This window comes from Scophthalmus maximus, chromosome 21 (assembly GCF_022379125.1).
Source record: "Scophthalmus maximus strain ysfricsl-2021 chromosome 21, ASM2237912v1, whole genome shotgun sequence".
Taxonomy (NCBI): domain Eukaryota; kingdom Metazoa; phylum Chordata; class Actinopteri; order Pleuronectiformes; family Scophthalmidae; genus Scophthalmus; species Scophthalmus maximus.
Genome location: NC_061535.1, coordinates 1782501 through 1809468, shown reverse-complemented (window position 1 = coordinate 1809468; position 26968 = coordinate 1782501). Strand labels below are relative to the sequence as shown.

Sequence of the window (26968 nt, the reverse complement as noted above, 5' to 3'; positions counted from 1 at the left end):
ATTTATTTTGCACAAAGGGGGGGGGGGGGGGGGGGGGGTTATAACATCTAACAAATAAGATTTATATTGAGACAGGCACTGGACTGATTTACTGTATTAAAAAAAACATATCTGTGAGCACTCATCCGTTTCTTTCTGTCCACATCACCTTAGTGTTAGCTCTGAAATAGTCGTCCGATATGGAATTCCAATAAGCAGCTGTGGGGAAAACAGCTGGATGAGGAACAGAAGGTAGCGGCACATATCCGGTGCTTAAGCAAACGTCAGAGCCACTAAACGGCCGGGATTACGGCCCTAAAGCCCCGTCCCCCTGGCAACATTGAAACAACAATGCTCATAACAGTTTAAGAGGTGACTAATCTCTGCTGAAAAGACTAGGGATCATCAAATCATAACCCTCGCCGACAAAAGTCCCAAAAGAGACACTGATGGACAAATAATGTCTTGCACTTAGAGATCTCAACCACCTCGTGCCAACGAGCACGTTTTCTTGGTACAGTGGATAAATACCTGCAATTATTCTTCTAATTGTGTTCCACTCGTTTGCTCCTTTGATTCAAAAAAGCTGAGAAAGAGGGAAAGATCATGTTTCATCATCCTGAGACACCTTCACACAGTGGAAGTGGCTCAATCAGTTCAAACACCACCAGGGGAGATGATCTTTCCACAGGAATGACAATATGTAGTGCGCGTATATGGAGGTCGCAAAAAAATGAAGTCCGTCTCTGAGAAACCATGAGACATGCCTACGTCGGGAGACAAAGATCACAAAGGTCTTCTTTGAACCACCTCGCGAAGGAGCAGCATTGAGGCTCTGTGACAAAAGAAAGTCATACAGATCTGATTGGAAACAGTTGGTCCAAAGAAGAAGAAGAAGAAAGAAAAGAAGGTGTCTCTCTCTCTGTGTTACTTCAGAGTAACCCGCTCGGGCATGTTTGCATTGGCTCCGGCTTCGGTGTCCAGATCATCGTCCTCAAACATCAAAGGCGTCTAGCTCCAGCTGAGATGTTTATCTGTGTCCGAGTCTCGAAGCCACTCGGGCCAACAATAGTGTTTTCTCACCACCTCGGAGTCCCATGCTCGCCGGCTACACCGCGAAAAAGCGATCAATATCGCCGAGTTCGTAGCCAGTGCAGCCACTGAAACATGCCTGCGACGGGAGAGAGCTACGTCAACTGTGTTGCAGAACAACTTAAAAGCTTTTCTCTTCCATAAGCGCCCTGAGCAAAAGAGAAAAGGGGAACTTCCTCATGTGTTTGGGTCCAACTATGTTTCCAGATGTGCTCAGGGGGGTCAGGGGTTAAAGATGAAAGTACCAGGATGTGGCGTACCCCGACGTTTGCAGTGTGTGCATTCCACACTGGAGGGGGGCGACGAGCAGAGTGCCGCGTGTTTCTTCTCTCCACCGCGTCCCAGTGAGCGGCCTCATTTTGCGGTGGTGTATTATGAAACCGCAACTTTCCCGCTTGCTATACTCTAGCAATGTTTACCAGTGGCACCGGGGGCGAAAATATCGACTTCAAAAACAAGTGGGGGAACTGGTTTTCCAGCAAGAGCACAGGGTCGAAGACACGCCTCGGACCTTTCTCCACATGGAGTCGCTGGAAGTGTTAAAATATTCCATATCTTCTCTTTCCAGGAGCAAAATTGAATCATTTAGCGCCACATCTTTGATTAGAAACATTTAAAACGGGAACTCTGAGTGCCTGCACGCAGACCAAGCAGAGAGCAAGGTTTTGACTGATGGCTCTGACTCGCCCAGGCCTTTCCACCCCCTGCCTGGTGCTGAGCAGCAATAGAGACATCACAAGTTATGTATAAGAGTCTATTACGTCGTATCAAGAATGTCTCCCAGAAATTGGGCTAATTTCACCCCAAAAAGAAAAAGAAAAAAAATCGCTAATACGATTATTTCAAGTGTGTCAGAGGCTTAATAAGTGTGGAAATTGGCCTGTCATATAAGACCTGGGAGTGGTGGTAAATTGTGTCATTACGGTTGCAAAGCCTTGGCCTCGCTCATTGTTTCTTTACATATCGTAATCTGCTAAATGAAAACGGACTGGACAACTTCATTAGAATTCCGAGAGAAGGAGGAAAAAAAGAGTGGGTACCATTAATGTGACAGAGACAACTTTATTGTGGCATTATGGTTATAATGAGCTTTAGAGGATGTGCAAAGATTACACGTCCCTCGAGATGGCTTCTTTTATTGTTAGGCTCCGAAAAACTGTTTTATTAACCCCGGCCTCTGGCACCTTGGTCTTGCAGAGGCACAACCACAGTGCCCCTGCTTTATTTCCAAGGCGGGGGGGGACCACCCCAGAATAATTTAAAGTCTTTATGAAGATGCAAAAACTCTGTAGATATGAGGGCTAGAAAAGTTCGTCGAGGGTTAAGCAGATATTTGAAAATTGTATCCAGGAGGCAAAATGGTGTGCATACAGCATACGGGTTGTCTGGATTTGAGTGGTTGGTCGATGCTGAAGAGAGCACGCAGGGCCACTAGATGGAGTTAGATCCTACACTAGAGCTCTGGGACCTTGTCTGAAACAAGACAATAACACCAGAAGTGAAGCCCCTTCATGCGCCCCGACCCTCGGAAGGCCAGGGTGCACAGTGACCCCAGAACAAGCTTCCAGTGGCCTGGTCGTAGCTGGTGTCCTCGGAGCACGCGTAATTCACAAATGGACAACACACACACCCACACACACACACACACACACACACACACACACACCCATACACACACACACACACACACACACACACAGACCATGGGGAGCAGCTACCTTTTAGTAAAACAAAAATGATAATCACCTCGAGCGCATCCCCCAGCTTTCAACCTCCCTCGCACAGTGAGCTAATTACCTAAGATATTGTGTAGATTGCCCGTACTGCTATATGTGCAAGTGGGCCCTGTGTGACCAGGATTGTGTTTTCTCACTGTAAATGTTGGAAAATGAACGCCGCTCCCCCCCCCTTTTTAAGTATTAAAACTGCACAGCACCATCTGAACTCCAAGTTTGTTAATTTTAATAAAAATAAAATGTGTAAATCTACTCCTCTGGAGGGCCTGCAGGTTGTGAGATTGTTGTAATTTCGCATGGTTTTCAGTGAGTTAAATCACAGGTTCCATCCTTATCATGATTCAGGTGATTTATAAAATCTTTTTTTTGAGGCACAGATGGAGCAAAGGAGAAGGGGGGAAAAAAGGAATCAAATGCATCATGAAATTGGCTGACGGCATGCCTCACTGTGTGATATGATAATGCTGATACCGAAGCATGTCCCAGTCTCTAATGGAGAGAAAATTATATAGTTTGATACACCGATAAGGGGAAAGTGGCATGCTATTCTTTTTAATCCTTTCTCTCCTTGCGCTTTGAATCCAAGAGTGGCATTTTAGCTTTTAATGGTGGATAAAGGAGAGAAAAAAAAAATTGTAATTAAAGCGCATTATTAGCCTAGCTTTCACACGGATATAAACAGTACAGCACAATCTGTTCCAAAAGAATTATACAGTTATTTAAATTTAGTTGCATTGGTTTATCTGCAGAAAAAAAAACATATTTTTAGCGGCACCACGTCTATTTGAATGTGATGTACATTAAGTCTGTGGCCTCCATATGTCACTCCTCGTACGGAAGAGTATTCTGTGACTTGACACGACGTCGATGTAAGATTGAGGGCGAAACAAATTTAACTGCTGGTCCCTCAGGAGTAAACATGAACTCTGTCAACAAATGTGTAAAGCTGTGAACGTGGAGAAAAATGTTATAATTCTCTTCGTCTCTCATGTGAATTCAACCATTTAGCATGTAGCAGTGGGGACAAGTAATTGACTTTAGAATGCAAGGGAGGAATATTTTTATCAGGGTAAATAATGCATTGTTTCAGTGCCTTTATGAATATTTATAGGTGATGCAGATTGAAAGACACAAATATATATCTACAAGATCAGTCTTATTGAAAAGCCATTTTTACTTCTGAACATCCCCTTCTCAGTTCAGCTGGCATGTCTGTTCGGTGGAGGGTCCGCTCCAGCAGCTGATACATTTACAACACTGCGATGAATTAACCATTGTTGTTGGATGATCTCATTTGCGCTCCTGCTTTTGAGCTCAAACTTCTAATTCTCCTTGCATACTGAAATATTAAAAAGCCTAATATGTCACCTGTCACGACTGCCATTTATCATCATATAGCTGCGGCTATGTCCTGTGCGCCTGAACAAGACTCCCCTTCCGATCACTTTTTAAATCTTTTTTATTAAATTGCCAGCATTTGTTCCTGTTCATTTCAAACCTCAGCAGCTGCCTATATATCTCCATCTCGAGGCTTTTGCCCCTCCGCGCCTTCATCCTGTCTGGATCAGACAGCTGAGCTGATTAAGAAGTTGCCTTTTGAACACTAATTTATTCCACTCCACCATTTTGTTATATGGGCATTGTCTCGTTTAAAGTTTACCGTGGTTCTTCCTCGGATGGAGGTCACACTAACACTGGTTTCCTGTTTTTTGGAAAAGCCATTTAAGTCTCACAATGTATGATGGATCTGATTAGTCATTCAGGCCGGTCTCTGCTTTTATACTTACATTAACTAACACAAAGAGCCCCCCTACAGGTTAAAGTTTAAATGTGGATTAGCAGATGAAAAAAAAAGAGCCCCTCCTGATTAGGTTACTGTGGGGCTCAGAGGGAAAAATGGATTTTCTCTGCACATTATTGCACAAACATCTTCACTCTTCCTCCTTTCTCTCCCCTCTTCTTTTCTTCTCCGGGCTCCATCCTGTCACACTGACTCCCAGCATGGATATCTATTTTGGCGCAAAATCTTTGAACAATTATGCAAATGCGTGCACGGCAATGCACAATACAGTATGGAAATGGCTCGGAGAGAAAATGGACTCATTAAGGACAGATGGCATGAGTGCGAAAAGCCATTTGTCATGGATGCAGGACGACATTTTCAGACGGCGTCAGAACCTGAGAGAGATCAGATATGTTTTTCATACCAAGCACTATTTGTTGTGGTGGCGTAGCTCTTGATTATTTCGGCATGTTGATGGTTATAAATGAGCTGCTGCCAAAGCGAGACGCGGCGGAGGCTGTCTCTTAATGTGTCAAGCCTATACTGTAGATCTATGGAACACACATTTGCCTTTTTTTGTTTATCTAACGACAGACTTGTTAACATTTCATCATCTCGCCACGTTTCCTTTTGACTGTTCTGGTAAGTAATACCATTGATCACTGCGAGACCTTGTTGCAAAATGATATACGTCTGAGCCAAAGCAGCCATATGATAAATACGGAAGCGTGTCGCGATAAGATCACAGAGGCCAAATTGAAGGGGATGTATAAAAGCGGTCGCGACATAAGCTCGTGAAATTCCATGCGCCGTGTTGCATGACTTGTGCGCTGATATCAGACACCAGCTCCGCTGCCACTTTGTACAACATGCATTAGAACTGCATATGAAAGGGAAATCTAAACGTGAGAGATTACAGTGTTCTAGTAAAGGATAAAATGTTTCCCCATCGCCGAGGCCAGTGTCAACCCCGGGTGGGAGGCAATTATTCGCAGCAATGACTAAGATTAAGAGTCCGTCGCAGACGGCAGCGTAAACACAACAGCACGGACGCAGGATTCAGCGCGAAGACCTGCAACCGTAACGTGTGTGAAGGGGGGTGGGGGGGGGAAACGTGGGCTCTGACTTGGCCACTGTTTATTTGGTTCTTAGCTCTCTGTGGGCTTCCCCAGCACCACTGTCTGGACCTTTGATGTCACCAGGGTTATTGTTGACTGTTCTCCGCTGTCTGCCTCGATATTCATCCGGGCTTCACATTGGGACACCGAGGAGAGGGGGGGGGGGGAGGGGCAGGGACCGCCGTTTATTTCTACAATAATTTTCCATTGTGATGGATGGCTTTCTTATTGTGTCATTTGCGCCTTTTGGAAGGAAAAAAAAAGCTCCTCGGAGCGGAAGAAATGACCAGCTTCCAAATCATACAATCAAGCACAGTTTTCTGAAGAATAAAAAGAAAGGAGAAAAAAAAAAAGGAGAAAGAGGAAGCGTGTGGGTGGGACAAAGACGACCAAAATGGTGTAAATTCGGGGGGAAAAAAACCATACTGATATGTTTGGTTTCAAAGTGCTTTTTCTGTTTGGAATTAACACATTAAAAAAAAAATCTGTAAAGAATAAAGCTTAACTACACATACGTTGGAGTCCAGTAGACTGAGACCGCTTTCCCATTACTTTGAATGTGAAAGTGGTCTCAGACTTTTGATCCCAAGTACATGTCAATAACATGACACATACAGTACAACTCCTCAGTCATAAAGTATTGTAAGAAATCATCTGTCAAAAACTGTCATTTTACTGTACATGTACTGTACAAATCGCATGTATGATAAAAATGGTAAATGTACACCCATGATACGTGTGGACATGAATATGAACTAAAACATATTTTAGAAAAATTCGGATGCTAACCTTTTTCTACACTCTAATCCAAACTGAAAATTGTGAAATCCAGTCATTTGACACTCGCATAACCAAAGTGTGTAGCTGCAAAATCAAACATTTCAGCACGAAAGTCTGTCACGAAAAACAAAAAAAGAGAGGCACTGAACAAATAAATGAAGGGTATCAAAGGCTTCCATAGTCAGGACTTCCTCTTTGTTGTATGCAAGCCGTCTTTTGGTCCGTCCGCCGACTATTGTGACAGGACACAGAGACTCCCAAAGGGCAAAGTTTCTTATTAAATTATTTCTGGGTGAGATGAACAGGGGCTGAATAGAATCATTAAACTTCACCAGTTGTAGGAATGCATGCGCCGCGCCGCCGTCTGCTGCGAGATGAAAAGATGCGCATTTCCATGCTCCTTCCAAACCTTTAACTCGCCATGAAAAGATATGACATCAATCCTGGCAGAAACACAGGCGAGAAATGAATGTCACCATTGTGGTCCCTAAACATCAATCATGCTCAATACTTTGGAGAGAGGAAAAAAAAAACAAACAATGCATTTTTGTTTGCATTTCAGAGGTGACAAACAACACTTTTGACTGGCTTAACGTTGTCAATTCCCATTACTCAAAAACCTGAGGCAAATCAGTAGTAAACTGTGGCCCTGTTGCTAGGCAGCTGAGTTCTCTTGACATGGTGGTTAGTTTTTCTTTCACTGCTTGACAAGAGCGTCGGTGAAAGGGAGTTTAGAAAAACTTGCTTAAGGCGCTCAGACGAAGGGGATAATTGGAGTCTGCGGATTGTGTAGTGGCCCTTGTGTGGAAACTTCCCGAGCCGGAGACAGAGAGAGTTGGACGAAACAAAATTTTAACTCTTGTACACAAACTTGACCCCGGCGACTACTGCAGGGGCTTTCCACACTTCATTTGCGGAGTGTTTGCCCCGCAGTGTGGCCCAGGCCCCCTGTGTCAACAGCGCGGCGCATACAGAAACAGGTTAGGGGGCAACGTTGCAGAGAGCGAGTCGCGGCAAACAACCACAGCACTTCATGTTTTATCCACACGCAGCGGATAAAAAGTGTTAAAAGAAGCAAACTTTGCGGACTTGGGACCATTTTTACAGAATGTTTTTGGGTGCTGGGTGAAAACACACACACACACATATGCACACATCATAGCCCAGATTTTATTATACACGCTCTCTGTCGGAACAAAACAGGATCAAGCGAGGTCACCTTGATACTGTAGCCTTGGTCAACTTTATTAGTCCGCGTCTTGACATTTAGAAGAAGCTCGTTAAGTGCACAATGAGAACGGGGGTCTGCGCCTGTGATGACCCGCGGAGGAGCCCCGGTCTGTGAAAGTGCACACCCAGTTTAAGAGGGAACCAATTAATGCTGGATTAACATTCATGGTTATTTACAGTTGCTTTTGTGCTTGTTTCTGCACTCCGACTTCCACGCGGAGGCGAGGCAGAGAGGGCGAGAGAGGGAGGGAGGGTGGGAGGCAGGGGGAGAGGGGGAGAGAGAGAGGGAGAGCGCGCCAAGGGGCTCGGAGAATGGGGGGTTGTTTGGACGCAAGAGGTGCAGCGAGGTGGCCGGGTCCATTGTGAGGACACCACCTCTCTCATTATGCCCTCTCAATCAACACTCCTGCTCACAGGAAGCCCCTGTAAAGCCCATCTGCCATAGCTAATCTACAGGCAGCCCCGCGCCTGCGTCTGGGCCTACTACCCTCAGCCGCATTATTCTCAGATCCAAGGCTTCGCCAGGGATCAGCCAAAGCCCATTAAAGTAAATAATAGCCAGAAATGACAGGCTTAGTGAGGATTGGGGAGGAAGTTGAAGACCAGTTTGAGCTGTGAGCTCTGATTAATAGAGAAAAGCATTTTGGGGGGGGGGAGCAGGTTAGATGGAGAGAGAAAGTGAAGGGAGGGAAGGGGGGCAGAGAATGAAGGAGGCGGGTGGGGGGGTAAAAATGACCTTAGCCCGCTGCAAAGAATTCCTCAACCTCCGGGTTGTTAGAAACCAGTGCTACCGTCTGAAGCATTAGCAATCCTTGAGCTACTTTTGCTTTGATGAAGCCCAAACGGGATGGGGCGGAAGGGGAGGGGGGGGGGGGGGGGGGGGGGGGGGGGGGTTGGTGAGGCTGGGGGGTGGGATGCATGCCACGGTCCGCAGAGGGCCCCAACACCGAGACACGTCAAAAGTCAAGTCTCAGCAGTGGAAATACAAAAAAAACAGAAGTTTGTGGGTGTACATATATCATGAATAACACATACACACACGTTAAAAAGTCAACTATTTTTTTTTGGTCATTTTTTTATACAGTTGGTGTTAAAATCAAGTTAATATTCTCATTTGATTTCTGCCAAATGTTCGTGTTAAAAATTAGAGCTACAGTTTTGATAATTAGCAAATCGTTCGCGTCAGTCACGAAGCAAAGATCTTTTACATTGTCATGTCATTGTTAATTGAATTGTGTTATGGACTTGGACTGTTTGTTGGACAAAAAAAAAGCTATTCGAGGTCGCGCATGGGAATCTGGGAAATTGTGAATGCCTTTTTTTTCTTTGCTATTTCCTAAAATTTTCTAAATGATGCAACTTATTAAGTTATTATCTAAAAAGGGAAGTAATAACATAATTTGTAATTAGAAATAATCATTAGTTGCAATGACATGTTGCTGAGTATAACCAGGATGTGCATGTGGCAGATGACTACAAAGATGGATGAAAGAATGATCCCATGTTCAAAAGGAACAATAAACAATAAATTCAACACATGAAATACTCAATTTTAAAGCAAATCATTCTGCACGAGATGTAAAAAATTCACATTTGATCTTTTCAGTGTCCCGTCGCTGTGTTTTTTGTAACTCTGGGTGTGGGTGTTGTTTGTTTTTTTGTTCTTTTCTCACTACAACATTGTTATTTGTGGTGGAAGTAAGCCTGTTGGCTAGTTTGAAAGGGCGACTTTGTCATGGTCAGCTTGAGGTTAAACAATTAAAGCTGCTCCCCAGACTCAAGTTAGTGTCAAGTTAGGCACGGAGACCAACGGTTAAGTTGGTAACAGAGGAGAAAAAGGAAGTTAACTGACCCGCCGACGCCCCCGGGCATCACACCAGACGCGACCCCGTGATAGTTTGAGTTTCGCAGCTTAATGCCACCGACCAAATCCAGGGCAACACAAATGTGAATGTTGGTTCATCTATGAATCATAGTTCGGTCACATTTGATAAGTCAAGTCAGTCTCAGTCTTTCATGCCACACGTAGCTGTATTGCAAGCTGTGAATTGCCGGGTAGAAGATGTTTTGGCGCACTGAAAGGAGGGATAACATCGATCGCAGGAGTGTTTTTTCGGTGTCCGTACGCGGATGTTTATTGCCGCACACGAAAAAAAAAAAAGGAAAAAAAGCTTATTCCACTTTGTGCTTCAGCTCAGCCCGGGATTTAACATGATTTGTCACTGGGCCGACAGTGGAGACGGTCTGAGCGAGATTATGTGAAGCAGTTCCACCTCTGCTTAACTACTGTAAAAATTGCTTATACGCCTGTGAAGGAATTGGAATGCATTCAGGAAGCGAACGATCAGTGCTCGCGGTCAGTCGGGCCGCCCTCTTATGGGTATCCTCCTGATTGGACAGGGGGGGGGGGGGGGGGGGGCGCACCAGACAGCCGGGGCACAGGAAGAAACAAGTTAGCGCTGCATGAAAGGTAAACTCACTCCTCTCAGAATATCGTCCATTGATCCCTTGGTTACCTGAATCTTCAAAACGTCGGAGAGGGGGGGAGGGGGAAAAGATGTGCGGAGAGACGTCGGCCTCAGAGATGTAATGAAGAATTTAAGATCCTCCCTGTTTTATTGACAAGAGTCTGTAAAAAAGATATGATACATAGAAACTGACAAGGCCTCTCGGGACGCACTTAAGGTTTCTTAAAGAAGTGTTTAATGGTATCGATCTCTATTGTTCGGCGAACAGTGTGAAGCCTTTGACTGTTTTATTGAGCGGGTTTAGACACATGCTCTTAAACACAGAGAGGAAGAAGACTTTCCAGTTCTTACATTTCATCCATCAGAGAATGTGTGCATTGAATTTTAATAAGCTCCCCGACTGTATGCCACGCTGTACACAGCTGCGCTTGGAGTTCATGTGTTGCTGTCGTGTTTATTTTACAGTAGCTGCCCCCCCCCACCCCCCCCCCCCCACCGTGTGGGATGTGGTTTGTTTCCCCATTAACACGACAGTTGTTAGGACCTCGGCAGCCAGTAGAGGCCTCTCATGTCTTATACAACCCTTGATATGAGTTGGAGGATTGAATGAGTCAAAGCTAAATAGCCATTTCAGCATGATAAAATTTAAGTTCCCCTCACTGTTGACTCTGAATCTTTGGATAAAAGGTTAGTAAAACATGAGGACTTCTGTGTTTTTTACAGATGCTCAGAAAAAAAGCTGGAGCTCTCGACAGGCTTGTTTGACTATTTTAGGAATGAATGAATCGGTCACCTTTCTCTTTCCGCCTGGTGAATTCAGGGGTCGGAGCCGCATCGCAGCTCTTTGACCAAGGCCTTCCCCCCCAACTCCCCCTTTCTCTGTCCAGCCTGATCTCTCCTCTTCACAGGGCTGAATGCTCATCCTTGACCGGCTCGGCCTAAATGAACCCGGCTCTCCTCGTGTGTACCACAAAAGTGCCACTGTGCGGTGTCGCCCTGGCTCTTTTCCCAGGAGTCGGTGTGATTTCTATATCCGTTGTCATGGTGATGTGGAGAGGAGGGAGGAAAATGGAGCTCTAACCTCTGGCTTTAGCCGGCTCCCAGGCCAGAGGGTTCATTTGGGGAGAGCCGGAAACGGCACTCTGCCTGTTTGTCTGACAATAGTGGCACTTGAATAGGTGAAACAAGGACACGGAGGCACTATCTGTGAAACATTATTTTGCGATCATGAGGCCGTACTCTGTGACACTGTACATGGCAATGAGGACTGATGGAGAATTATAAAGTAGGTCTCATTAACAACCAATCGTGAAAGCAAAACACCGAGGCACTTTATCTCAACAAAGACATGAAACGTCATCGCCGCGCGGAGAGAGGCTCACTCTATTTCAACACCCCTCAGTGAAAGCAAACTCTATGTCAAGGAAGCTAATACAATTCCTCAATTTCAGAGGATTGCTTTCCAACACTCCTGCCAGATACACCTGATACTCCTCGAGCAGGGGATCCAAAGAAGTGAGAGTTTAGTTTTTTTATTCTTAAATGGGAAATTGGAGTGGATGCATTTTATCACCCCTCCCGGCATTTAAGGCTGGGAGGCCAAATGAAGACACGGGCATTATTAACATCAAATCCGGAATGGCTCACATTCCCTCCCCTTCTAATGACGAGGGAGTGCCATGGCCAGTCGAGAGGAAGAGAACACCATTTTCTATTAATTTGGCAGTGTGCCCAGATCCCATTCAACCAAGAAGTCTTCTCAATCCAAACTTAATCCCAGCCAATTAAGATGGCGTCGCTTTGCCTCCTCCGTCGTTACGTGCTGATGAGGCAGCAGTTCATCACCAGGAACGCAGAGTTTCTGTTTGTTCGCGGGGCAGACTATATGGGAGAATTTTACAAAGCTTGAAAATATATATAAAAAAATTTCAAAATGGTCATTTCTGTATGCCCAATGTGTCGCGATGTAATGATTCACTTGAGAGGGAATTGGTGCGAGACGAAGATGAATATTATTACTACTATTACTATTGATGTAGAAAAGTATGCTTTGTGTTTATCCCCGGCTCCCGGGGGGAAGGTGTGAAATCTAATAAAGCCATTCTCAGGAGAGGCGGCTTTGATCGGAGATTCTCTAAACAAGCAGCGCGTCCCATGTGAACGTCAGATCTATACGCTCCATCGTGTGCCGTCTTTACATCTTCACTTCTGTTTTTGGTAAAGGAGAACTGTTATATTGGAAACAGCTGAACCATTTCAATTTCGGCCCCGAGGCAACGTTCCCCTCCCAAAGAAGTGTTGATGCACCGCGTGTCAGAGATGTTTCCACAAAGTCTTTTTGATCCACGGGCTTCGTTTCCCCTGGCGCACGTGTTATTTTTTCAGAAAAAAACATGCTTGTATGTTAATGAGCTCCGATTTGTATTGTGATTGTTTTCTATTTTTAACAACCAAACTCTGTGGAAAGTACTCGAGGATTGTTTACTTTTGTAAACGATGTCAAATAATGTGTTTCTGTGGAGATTATGAAACACGCATAAATATGTTCATGCAGTTCATTTTTCACACAAAACAACACAAGGTTCACATACTAATTAGTGAAAAACAATAATAGAGGTGGAAAATATAAAGTCATGCTCTGGAATGTATCACCAAACTGAGCTTATAAATAATGCAAAAAAGATGAATACTTTTATATCTTCCTTATTTCAAATTACATAAATTATAAGAGACAAAAGGAGCAGGAGTCGGACCAGTCAGTGTCAAAAAGCATATATATAGAAATATAGTAAAATAATGTGATGAGGGTGATGGAGCAGAAGTGGAGGGATACGCTGATGCAGAGTGGGCAGCGCTGGCTGTTTCCCCATGCCAAGTCCTCTCACACAACGGCTCCCCAAAATCGGACCCAAATAATATTGACTTTTCACAAAGATGATGTCTGTCATTTCAGTTATCACATCGATGTATGTTCAAGTGTAAAGGTCTCCTCCTAGATTGGTTGGAATTGGTTATTTGAAGCTATAAAAACATGGGGAAAGGTCACGATTGACATCTGAGACTGATACACGATTGGTAGAGCGAGTGTATCGGCCGGACCACGATGCCGCAGCTCCACACCTCGATCACCACCGCGCAGACTCCGGCTCCAACCGACATCAAAAGCTCAATATGGCGGCACCCGTATTCAGAATATTCTAGCTTCACAGGAGGAAGTGGAGATGCATCGTCCATGGTTACACATAGTGCTGCAAAGGGTGGCTGTGGCTCAGGATCTAGTTGGTCATACGCTAACCCGAAGGTTGGCGGTTCGATCCCAACTTCTCCTAGTCCGCATGCTATTGTGTCCTTGGGCAAGACACTTAACCCTAAAAAACTAACTAGCTCCAGTTGTGATACATGTTTCCATTACATATAAGGTCTTATCAATCAGTTTACAATACACAACAAAATATACACCATGAAATAAAGCCAGCGCAAGGGACTGAGGAAAAAACTAAAGCAGCCACAGAACATGTTCCAGTGGGATAGCCATGCAGGCGTGTGACAGGGCAAACACACTTAACTAACAACTTCCTTCACATTGGATGCACTTTGACAAACAGCCCTGCTCCTCACCGCTTATGCCATGTGCCTCAGCATTAACGCTAACACACTGTGGTATGGTCGGCTGGACAGGCACTTGACTGATGGCTCTATTAGAGCCCCCCACCACGGAACCTAGTCCTATACTGGTCCTTCCTCCGGACTGGATGTGCTGCTGACAGTGCACTGATGGGCTAAGGGGAAGACTAAATGGGCTCTAAACACACCAACAACCCCATTCAGAGACATGCCAACAGACCAACACACATAAAAACACACCCAGGCACTTGTGTGTGTGGGAAGGGAGATACATGGATGCGGCTGTGCGCACACACACACACACAAGAACCACACAAGGAAGTAGAAAGGATTTAGCCATGCTTCACCTTTTGTATTTGGTTGGAACAATGGCTTGCTCAAATGCGACACACAGCTGATCTGCGCCCCTCCGATTCTGTCTCTTTGGTGGCTTTTTCCTGAGACCACCATGAAAAATGGAGGCCACTGAAAGGCTGGCTCTTGATAATCAGCTCTGAAGGGGGGTGGAAAATACAATTCATATCTCTACTCTTCTTAATAAAGCAACCACTGGAGCAGGAAATGACAGTGGATGTTTTAATCTTCAAACGGTGAGCACCACGCTCCCTCAGGCTACATGGAAGGATCTGCTCAAATGTGACGGAGCCGCCTCCCGATTTGAGCAGCCTGCTCACTACATCAGCTCAGACCGTTTTTTTTTTCTTAAATGTTCCAAAAATCAGATGTCTTTCTAGTAAACCCATACTCTATGGCATTCATGACTGTGTGGAGTGTCTAAGGCTGTAATTTGAGGTAGCTCTTCGGCTAAGACAGGCAGACAGCACTGTCTCTTGAGGCCCAGGCCGACACTACTCTCCTGGGCGACACTATAAACACCTCGCCCCCCTGGCACCTGTCATCCACGGCTGCCTGCTCCCTTCCAACCGGACTCATAGGGAATTTGAAAGGTGCATACGCAAATGACATGACAAACAATTATATCCCAACACCTCTCGGCGAGTATTGTTGCTCCTTTCATGACTTCAGTCCTAAAAAGGATTAAATGTTTACTGTACATAGCTCGAAGATGGCGGAAAAACAAAGAAAGAAGTGAGGGGAGAAAAAGTATAACAGGTGACGTTCAACCAAATGGAGTGTCTCTGGTCCAAATTCGGATCAAAATTAGCTCAATTTATCAATGTCAATAACGGCGGCAAACCCGGGATAGAAAGGCATACATATTAATTGAAAATAACGAGATTAAGCCACTTGAATTTGACATTTTGAAATGGGCACTTTATCTTCAGGCTTGGAGGGACACAAGATTGCCTGCGTACAAATCAGAGAACATTTCTTAATTGCATGTTATCACCCTATGATTGCCTTGGCATTATATAAAACAGTATGGTAATTACTCCAAAGATAGTGATGTAAATAGCCTCAGGCTGCTGCTCCCATGAGAGGGAGTGAAGAAGGGGCAAAGGGCTGAACATCTGGGCGAAGAGGTAGCACAGTTACAACTATAGTCAGGTGATTCTACGGCCCTGGATCCCCCCCCCCCCACAATAGGCCGCACCACCACTAAATTTTTGTTTGATATGCAACACCATAAGAATTGGCAAATCCCGCTGTTTGTTTTGATGTGCAGTATGATATTATTTTGTGACCTGTTCCTGAGCAATTTAAATGGGGACGAATTGGAATGAATTTGGATGTTGGCGGGGCTAAATTACACGATCCAAAGAATTGCAATAACTCAACTTGTCTTCATTCATTTTACTGCAGCGTTGTTCAGGGTGCGATTTGTGAAAAGAACAAACAAAAGTGAAGAAGACTACCATGTGTCACGGGTCGGATACAAACTCACAACCTTTGGTACATGAGACAGACCAAAGGTCTATGGCGCTCATTTTTGTTGCTAGCACGCTTTCTTATGTGTCGGCACACAACTGGCGGACCACCGTTACGCATGCACAACAAAACAAAAGATTTAAGAATTAATTTGACTCTCCAAATGTCAGCCAGGCCGACGCTCGTCAGGCCGATGGCCGTTTTGGACTTCTCCAGATGGCCAGTCAGCCCCAGGCTACATCTCAGAGGTGTCTGGAGAAACACATACTTGACAGCAACATTCACACTCAGGACGAACACTTGACCTACAGTGTCGACTTCCAGAGATTCCCTGAATGTACACAAACACGAGTTAAAAACTGGAATCTTTAGGAGGACGTGTACGTGAGAGCTCAGTGGAGAAGAATGTAAGTGGCCCTCATGGTGTCACTGCTGCCCAGCCCAGTGAACAGATGCACAACGGGGCCAGCTGGAGGTCTCCCTCCTTCAGCAGAGGCCCCCACAGCCCCCGAGGAAACACAGCTCTGAGGGGCTGGTGTCATATGTTTTCAACGTTTGTACAACGCCTGATAAATGTAATGTAAAAGGGGCTTTGTGTGCGGGGGGCAGTGGGGGTTGACTGTGATTGCTGGTAATAACTGACTAATAGAATAAAGCAATAACGCACAGCCTCGGGGCGAGGGCCCTGTACCGACGATTTCATACCAGAGATTTATCATAGTGTGGAAAATTAGCATTTCAGTCTGTTCACTTTCCCATCTGAGGGCGCTCCGTCACGAGACTTGTGTGCCCACGAAAAGATCCGTCGACTTCAGGTCCCCTCCGTCACGACACTCCTTAACTCTGCTCACATCCCATGGAGAAAGACGTCTCCAAGTTGATGGGGAACAATCACGATGGAGATTTGCATCATGGCTTTGTTAAGCAGTTCATAAACAACAGAGTATTAAAACACAATTATAATATTGGAAAAGTATAATTGGTTGCTTTGCAGCAATACTTATATCACTGAAAGCTCTTTTATATATTTACTTATATTTATGAAATTATTTCCTCTTGGGTACTAAAAATGACTTATTAGACACTTGATGTAATGAAATATTTTGAAGGTATTACTTCAAGGAACTCTTTAACAACACTGCTTATTTAAGCATACATAGTGAAATGAGATTTGCTTATAAGAGAAACATGAGTTCTGCTCACTGTTGGCCATTGGAGCTCGATTAGGACAAATGACTGACAGATGTTTTAATCGGTGAAAACCACACTAAAATTCCACCATCCTCGTTCCCTCGACGCCATTTAGTGTTGAATTGATGTTAAATGTTTATCCCTTCGCTTTTGATGCACTCACGTCAAAATCACAGCAGAGATGTAAAAGATAATTTTGTCTTTGAAAAGACTTTGAAAAGACGAGCGGAGCCTGAATGAGCCAGCGGCACTCAGTGGATGATTTTGCTTACAATGTTCCGGAGGCCTATGATTAGAATATTAATTAGGCCCATCTATGACAGTCAGATAATAACAATGTCAGTGGCCTGAATGGATTCTGTGACCTGTAAAAGGCCCATTCACAATCTCCAGTCTGCCATAGTTCATTCTTTTGGCCACAGGCAGCAGACTTTTTCACACCCTTTCTAAACATTCCGATTGTCCCTCACTTGAAACACTGTGGAGGGAGGATGTTAAGAAATACAAATATGTCTGGAAATAAAAGTTGAAAATCCCTGCTCTTTTGGAACTTTTCTTTTCTGAAAAGATGTCAATCAATGTCTGTCCTCTCTGTGATTTAGTTGACTTGGTCTATTTGGGCTTAAATGACATGACATGGATCAAAAACCCCAAAACAGGGGAAACGTCCTACCACACCCACAGCCGATGTTCACTTGTCCCACTGATGAATCCTTAATGCCTTTCTTCAAACTTCATGCTTGACTACCAGGACTGAAAGATTTCAAAGAGAAGTGGGGGAAAAAAAAGTGACATTACATTACATCAATCATAAAATGCAGCCAGAAGAATGCAAGATCTTTTCAATTAAAAGTTCCCATGTAAAAAGTGTATCCCTTGTTTACCCTGTTAATGTTCAAACATTACTCAAGTTGTGTCTCCTGGGATGTTGGCGTAGATGCATCTGTTCAGACATCCTGATGCCTCGGTTTAGGAAGCCTAAGACAATTTTCTCTACAGGCTTCTTACAGCAATCGGAGCACTTAAGTAGCACAACCAATAAAATACAACAAGTCCACACGGACTAAAAAGAAGCGTTTCAGGGGTCAGTGGGTTCTTTGTGTGTATTTTTGTTAAGTCTCTAGGGAAAAGGCAGGATAAGCTTTTGTTGTTCCTTGTTGAGCTCAATGACAACATCCCATGAAACGAGATAGGTCAGCCATCTTAATCCACGTGCAATTAGTGGGTTTTCCCTAGTTTTTTTTGAAGTGATATTAAGTGAAGCTCAGTTATGCGTATCTGGATTTATTTAATTTGTAGATATTCAGACAGACAATCTTATTATTCACATTTTATAACACTTCATGGATTTTGAGTATGAATTAAAACCTGGCATTGTGGATAAATGCCAACGCTAATAAAAGACAAACAATATCCCTTTACACAGGGTATGTTGTAATAAGACGTAGGACTGTCACAAGAATTACATTATCGACTTATTGTACGTTAAATGAATATGAACCTAATAATTTTTATTGACCTCAATAACAGCCATTGTGTTTACATGCATGTTGGTTGACATAAGAATGATCGTCAACAACAGTCCAGCAAGTCTTGCTGCTTCTGTTTTCCATCTGTTCTCATCGTGTTATTAATCAGTTACTGGTTTGGTCTATGAATGTCAGAAAATATGGATTTCCTAGTATTTTTCATGAGGCACCATGTCTTCAAATTGCTTGATTTGTCTGAGGCCAGTGTAAAATTTGGATAACAAATCTCTGTGCGGCAACACAAATCGTGTAGGACTTGCTTACGCAACAAGCAAGCTCACATGATTCAGTATCAAAAAATGGTCTTAAAATGACAATTATACTGTTTATAGCTATTATTTCTGGGACAATATATCGTGCAACAAACAGTAATTATTGTGACAGGCCTAATAAGACGCCTCCCATGTTATCACAGCAGTGTCCTAGTTTCAATAAAGTCAACACTAATGGTTGTTTATCAGAACTTCAGATCTCTAGAGTGGTTAGAAATGATTCCACAGGTGATAATGACAACCGGAAGCTGTTGTACCATTGTATATCATAACAGTGCAAAAAGCATAGGCACTAAAATATTGTTTTCTGGCAATGTAAGAAAAGTATGAACACAAACGATCAAGGTTTCAACCTTCTCTGTTGCTTCATAGAGGTCCAGGTGGCAACACATTACAACATTCCACAAAACTGAATGGACCATCATGCAGCAAATTTTAAGAGAATAAATATATATATATCCATCTTTAATTTGGTTTTAGATCTTGATCCTTTAATCGGGTTTATATGAACAAGCAACAACAAACAAAGCCCTAAGACCGCCACAGTGAAACAATTTTCTTTTCAATTTCATCTGCAGATTACTTTCCTAATTGTTTCATCTATGAAATATCAAATGCAACTGGTCACAATTTTTCTAAAATCCCAAACTGACGTCTCCAAATTGTTCGTTTTGTCTGACCAATCGTCCAAAACCCAGAGATGTTCAGTTTAATGTGACATGAGACAAAAGGGAAGCAAATCCTCACAATGAACTCTGTGATATATGATATGTTTGCTTTTTTAAATACATTTTCAATCAACTAAGCATTCCATTACAAATGTATTCACCAAACGGAGGAAAAGCAAATAAAACAGAAAGTGGAAGATATACAATGGGATGTTGAACTCTGAGCTACATTTCTTCAAGATTAACTCCATGGTGAGTAAATCAAGCCACCCCCCCCCCCCCCCCCCCCCCCCCCCCGCCAAAAAAATGCAATATTTGTGAATCGAGTCAAAGAGGCATTTTGTCTCCTGGTTTCAGGAACACTTAGTGTTGTGTTAGAATCACTGGGCTGGCAGGCATGTGGCTAGTGGCAGTGGACTGCGGTGAATGAGTTAAATCAGCCCCTCGTGAACTCGACCCTGTGTCGTCATGAGAGGGAAAGAGGCCAAAGACTCACGCAACGAGGGGTAATCCAACAGTGAGCCGGTGTGGCAGCGCCGCTTCCCGCTGGTCCCAGAAAGGCTCAAATAACTCCCATGTGCACCCAAGGAGAGCAGAGGACAGGCATACATCAGAGGGGGAGCTGGAGGCTGGAGGAGTGTGGATTTATTCCGGCGTTTCGAGAGAGATGCTCTCCCTCTGTAGTGGCCCTGGTGTCATCAATTCTGCCAATGGTGGAGTCATCGACCGCTGAGGTGATGGCTCGGTGTACCGTCTGCTGTCACAAAGATCGGTTACCATGAGGCTATGATACGGCCAACTCTTTTTATATATACACACACACACACACACACACACACAATAGAATATCAAATACTGATTTGAACTGAGTTTTAAGTCTGTCTGATGGATTTAACGCGTAACAGTGGACAACACTGAATAGTAGTAAAACATATTTCATTAATTTACATGTGATGTCGACAATGAGGTTAATGAAGACGACAACAAACATACACTTGACACCAATAACACGTTCCTCAAGTTTTCAGCTTTTACATTTTTATTGAAAGTAATATCTTCCCATGCTCACATTTTTTTAAATAACACATAATATAAGCATATTTGACAAGCAACACTTTTTTTAAAGTTCTAGATATGTTCTCTATAAGACATTTGACATTTGGAACATGAATTCAAGTCTTTTACACTTAACTTTCCATTTCAATTCTGCATTTTCTTGTTTTCCTGTCGTCTGACTCTCTGTAATGAGATAACAATGACCGTTATGTTTTGTATCGGCAAATAAAAGTGGTCAGACGCTCAGTGTATTGCAAATTAACCGACCCTCAACAAAGATTAGCCCTTGTACGAAATACTGTTAATACGGTGACACAAATCATGCTGTCAAAAAGAATCTCCTAATGGCTCCGAATGTTATTTTCCAATAATTTATCCTCTGCAGTCAAGTGTCTACAGTGTATTGACTTGGCAGACTAATTAATTTGAACTGAAGATTTCCCCGGGCTGCTTTTGCTTCTTAATGAGAGACAAGTGCCAGTCAAACTGGGAGCCATGCCGCTGTCCAACATTAAAACAGAAGCCTTCAGCAGTTTTTGTGTGGGCCGTGACGGGGGTTGGAGGGGTGAACGCTCCGACCAGCAGCCACCACCTGCTTTGCTTGTTCACGCTGTCATTGGTGCCCTTTTTTTTTCTTTTTTGGTGCGAGCAGAGTCTTTAAGAGTTTAGCTATGCCTTTGAAGCCCTCTTTGATTTTTAGAATATGCACAGGATCAATAAGGAGCACAGACTTCAAAGCTCGCATCCCCCCCACTCACCTGCTGCCGGTCACCAGTTCTGAAGTGTTTCCAATCGTGTACGCAGACTTTAGAAAAACAGCCAGGAGGGGCAGGATGGGAGCTGACTGATCATGATCAATAAAAACTAATACCATACTCGCAGAAATTTGGCAGTGTGATCAGACTAAACAAAGTATTTTCTCCACTTGAGGGTTTCCCTTTTCTTTTAAACATGATACAAAAAAAGAGCAGGGGAAAGGAACTGCAGTCAATTTCAAAGTGCCTAAATATCATTTATAGCAAATGCCTTAATTTATGAGCCAAGATGTATGCTCATAATTCTAAAGTAGAAACACACACACATACATACACTAACACACACTAACACACACACTTCAAAGTGCTTAGATTAATGCGTAATAATCTCCAAGAGCCATAACGGTTTAATAACTCACTCAGACGTCTCTAATGCGTCAATCAAGTCTCAAACACTAAACATTTTGGTAATAATGCCCTTTTTTTCCCCCTACAAATCTGGTAACCTAAGTGGCAGCAAAGTTCAAAGAAGCAGATTGTAATGCATGTTATGGAAATAAACCCAGGACTGATTATCCTTTAAATCTCCGGCTGCCCCAACCCCCTCTGAAAATGGCTGTCATGATGAAATGACTATCCTTTATTACATTCTTCTCCCTTAATCCTACTCAATTTATTAGAGGGGGAGAGCCTTGGCACAACAATGCCAAAACACATTTCCATGGGAGCTCACACGGCATGATGTCCATGAAGGCAGAGACAACTGATTTCCTATGCAAAGGGTCCTTTTGAATGGGGGGGGGGGGGGGGGGGGGGGGGACACAAATGATTCTTTTATTGCAAATGACAGTGTTTTGTTTAGGGGGGCTGAGTGTAGCGAAGCCAGCATGACTTCTGCTCGCACACTTTAATTTAGCCGATGCAGGTGCATGGCTAATTGCAGGTGTGGCGGTGGCCGGCCTCCACCACCTCTCCGTGTGTCCCTGTCCGCACCCACAGACACACGCTCGGACTTCCTGTACAGACATTAGCCAGGTATGGGAAGAATAGATCAGCGAGTCTGGAGAGAAACCGAAGGGCCCCCATTCAGACATCCTAATAGTCCAGTGGATATCACAGCGTGGGAAAAGCTAAGCACAAACTCTTTCGGTGTGACCAAAATTTACAAAAGACTTACTGTGAACTGTAAGCTTATTGTCCCGCAAATTAATAATGGGAGGAAATTCGGTTAGCAGTTCCTAAAGGAGAGGCTGAAATATGGCAAACGCCAAATCCAGCAGCAAATGTGAAGGTGAATGCAAATGCAATGATGGGACGCATTGATTTCCATTTTGGCTGTTAAGCAAGCCTTTGCTCTTTATGCTCTTGAGAAAATGTGAGGTGAAAAACACTGTTCAAATGAGAGTGGAGGTCAGAGTGGAAGACCAAAAAAAAAAAAAGAAAGAAAGAAAGAAAGAAACTTCCAAATTAAACCTCTCTCTCCAAAATCTCAAATGCGAGGGGGAAATTACTCATCAAGTGATTATGAAACAGTTGACATTATAGAAATCAGAGTGAAAGAATAGAGTCAGGGGGAAGTGGAGGAGGGGGGTTGGCAATTTCTTCTCAATGGACAGCGGATGAAGAGGTGGCAAGTTAGTCTCCGATGTGAAGGGTCTCCTAATTCCAGTTAATGGCCAGGGGAACAAGGCTTCACTAACCCACTGTATCTGACATCCCGGCTCCAGGCAATCAGACTGACATTAACGCAGGCTCCAAAAGAGACAACCTCGTCATCAGGAATTTTCCTCATTGGCACCGAAAATGCCAGGCTGCACACCTCTGAGTGCGTGGCCCCCACATCCATTAACCTCATTGATTTGGAGCCCCGCTGAGCCCCTCCAGAGCTCCTGCCCCCCTGCTGCCGGACTGAAGTGAATCAATCCTGCGCCAGGGGCCACAACTCGATAGCAGCCCCGGTGCTGCCGGAGACCACTGTTTACACCGTGAAATGAATAAACACACAGAGATGCTGCTCCTTTATGTCTACTGCTCATCTGACCCCATCTTGTCTGAAGATTGTTTAAAAAGTTGTAAATCATATCTATATGAAGATTTGGTTTCATAGCGATATTGGACATGGAACCACTAGTATTCACCCAGTGTCCAGTTGTGTTATTTTGAAAAAGAAAAAATGCCAAAATATTACATGAAAGATGGTTTATTTGTCTGAAGGAGCACACCTCTGCTCCTACAGGAACGGTGCTACAAATGAATCCATTTATTGATTTTTCGGTTAATTCACACTAACAAAGTGCCCTCCAGAGTAAATATGCTGCATCCAGCACTTGAGGCAATCAGCATACTTTGCCCTACAATTCCACACTTAAAGTTTAATCAATGCAAATGATATGCAACAAACAACTTAATTTTTTTTTCTTCCGCTTGGCACCATTGGGACAATCGCTGGTGGCGTATCACTTTTGGTATTTTAAGGCAGCGGTACGCCAAGTGACCGCACAACAGTTTATGCAGTGAATTTTCCAAAATAAATTCTTAACTAAATACTGTGTTTCCGCTTCCTGCTTCTCCTAAAACACAGAATCAATAAATTCCCTGCATATCTAAGACTCTCTGGTTATCAGAGATTCACATGCACATACCCCCAAACTCCACTCAGCGATGAGCCCTGAGTCCCAATCCTTTTTGAAGTGGGGTCTGGAGTAAAAAAAAAAAAAAGCATCTGTGAAAACAAACCCACTATGTCTTTAAACTTTGAGCACATTCTGCCTGGCCAGCTGTATCAACTCCAGCAGCAAAGCAACACCAGTGAGTCACTGATATCTATTATAACGCTGTGGGACCCTTGGTTGGAGTCTATGATCAACATTGTGACTGATGGTGTTTAATTTCTGAACAGCATTTCATCTTCCTACGCTCTCTGCAAAGCCAAGCAGCTCCGGTATGCGGCGAGCACGGGGCCTGACAGAAGTGTAATGCCGCGCCATTCACTTTGCCAGAGAGGAAAAGCAACTGTGTGGCGGCCCATAGCGCTGGATGCCTGGTAAATCACTGTGGGCTCCGTGTGATGGAAGCATAAGCATCAGTGTCTAGAACGGTCGGTCACATCTGCGACTCATCATCAGCCAGTGGAGCCCAGCAGGGGGAAAAATGTACACCCAGGGCAAATCTGTAAACACCAATTTAATCTGCATGGAGAAAGTTACTGTCATCTGCTGTGACAGTGAAAAGCCTGTGGGCCATGCCGATGCGCAAAGAGTCGCTCCTCTTCCCCCAATATCTCTGTCAAATGCCGACATTAAGCCATTATGGACGTCAAAAATCTGCCATTGAGAAGTTATTTTCTCTCTGCCAGTCAGCGCTGCAGAATGGATTTTTATAGGGACACAGTGTAAATGATGTGGATGCCCTGCAGTTCCCCTTTACATTAATTGCCGGCAAATTGCTATTGACCTTTGAAATTGGGATTAGAAATATTTTGCATTTATCAGCACATAATTATTCATCTTTCACAAGAGTTGATTTTTATGTATTTCTTTTTGACAGTGAGACAAAGCGGTGGTGAGGGGAATGTGTAACCATCAATGGTCAGATCTTGTTGTAATTAATTTTGGCTCATACTGAGACTTAAGAAGATTTCTCCCATATCTGTAGCCTTAAAAAGTGACTGCGGGTGTTGTGCTCATGTTGTTTTCTTGGCAGCGGAGCCAGGCTAAGGCAAAGTCAACACCCGGGACGATGAACATTTAACAATAATGAGAATTACAAGCGGTCCCTCCCCTGTTTTTCATACCCTAACATCCTGATTTCATGGGTGACACTTAGGGACCCCCCAGGCTGTCTAATGTGCGCTTGGGGACCCATGTGGTCGTCATAGCCAAGGCTTTTTATCAGACACAAGGATAAGTGTAGCAGTACAGAGGAAACAGGGAACTGTGGCGTGTTCTTTGGATTTGAAATCTCAGAATTTTCTCGAGCTAAACAGTTGTTTACACAAATCATGAGAGGTCATGGTCGGGATTTTCCGTATGTCCTTGCAGAGGTGATATTCTGCAGCTGATTATCGGTGCAAACACCCGAATCCATGATGTGTGACCACTTCACGCTGGCACATTTCTTACCACCAGCAGAAATTGATGTCAGTGGACTGGTGGCCTTGCGTCCACGGTCTGCGATCTGTCAATCCTGTTCGGGGTCACCATGTTCGCAATGGCAGGGACTTACACGGTTCAGCTGGCTTGGGCCCAGAGAAGAGAAGGGGGCAGGCCGGCCGGGCTATCGCGCTGCCCCCCGGGGCGGCTACTGACAGACTAGGAACATCAGGACAGATTTGGGAAGGCAATGTCGACGGGGGAGCACGGGAGGGTCCGGTAGCGAGGGAGCAACCCTTACAGCAGGGCAGCTTCCCAGAATTCATTACTCACAGCTAATTTACAAACAAGGGGAAAAACCTGGCTGCAGGACAGAGTTTTGGCTTGTGGCCTCCCGCTATTGCTCGGCACTATTCACATGACTTCTCAAGCCTAGTTCTCCATGGTCGACTGAGGGTAAAGTAAAGCGTTGGAAACTTCAACATGGGTTGACAGAGATGGGACAGGGATCATTTATTTGTTTAATATAGCCTTGTATGCTTTGGCCCGTTCTCAAGAGCAGTGGACATGGGAGGACATTAAGCACATCCTGTACATTACATGACCGTAAAAAAGATCCAGTCTACTCTTAAAATGTGCATATAAAGTAGGTGATTTGATTTACCTTTACACGGCATGTATTTTCTATCTAATCAGAATTTTAGTCCTGCAGGCCCCTTGATTCACTTTCAAGATGCTAGAGGTTGAGGGACACCTCCAGGAGAGCCACATATTGCATCACTCCTGCTGCTTTAACCCATTTACTTCATATTGCCAAGCCAAAGCCAGGCATTTCCAGCATGGGAGTGGCTTTGCGTGAAATAATTAGATGACACCTTCAATTGTCTCGTCACCCACTTTAACCGAGACATTCACAGCCCCCTAATTGAATGAGCTGAATGGAAGGGAAAAAGCCCAGACAATTCTAGTAACTCGTAAATCTTCCATCAACATTATTTGTTGGGGGGGGGTGGGGTTGGGTGGTTGGTGAATCCCATGCTGTTTAAATTCCTTAGGCCTGCTGTTGTCGATTAAAAGGACAGTCAGCTGGACACCCCTGTCCTACTGTGTAATGGTCAGTGGCCGGGCCAGAGACCCCTGCTGCTTTGAGTAAATTAACACTGGGCACAACATTCTCTGTTTTTTTTTCTTTTTCTTTAAATCACTATACAAATACATGGGCAACAACCTCAGGAGGTCAAATGTCAACACAGACACACATTAAAAAAAAGCCCTGTTTGGAAACCCCCTCGTGTTCGTAAACACCAGCCACGTAGCTTTATTTACCCTACATATTTTCCTGAGTGGCTGTTGATCGGATGCTAACTGAGAGTGTGTTGTCAAGGGTGGGGGAGAATTAAAGTGGCAGCTAATTGAATATTTGCTGTTGCCGTGATGCACAGTTCCATTACAAAGCTGTAAAAAAAAAAAAACGCTACATATTTAAAGGAATGGCACTCAATACAGTACTGAAATTGGAGATGGCCTTAAGAACGTAAATAGATGGTCCCTGCGTATCCGTGCTGTAACCTACAAAGAAATTGAATTACACAGGGATAAAGCATAATTAGGTACCATTTAAAAAGAGGAGATAGTCTAATTATTGGTGAAGCAGCTTAAGTTGCTTTGCTCCTTAATTGAAGTACATCACGAATGCGGTGCGAATCTGTCGTGGCATGTTCAAACCGAATCTAAATCTTAATTAAATTTTGCGCAAAAGAAAGTGT

At 44.0% G+C, this 26968-nt stretch overlaps 1 long non-coding RNA gene across 2 annotated transcripts; it reads right to left on the bottom strand.

The window, feature by feature from the left end:
* Nucleotides 1-6375: 6375 nt before the first annotated feature.
* On the bottom strand, nt 6376-20050 carry LOC118291299. Of its 2 annotated transcripts, XR_004786600.2 has the most exons (3): nt 19797-20050; nt 17505-17584; nt 6376-6931 (listed from the first exon to the last, which is right to left on the bottom strand). It is a non-coding gene; the product is annotated as an uncharacterized LOC118291299 (long non-coding RNA). The 2 variants fall into 2 exon arrangements; XR_004786599.1 differs by lacking the exon at nt 6376-6931 and having other exon boundaries at nt 17429-17584.
* Nucleotides 20051-26968: the final 6918 nt, after the last annotated feature.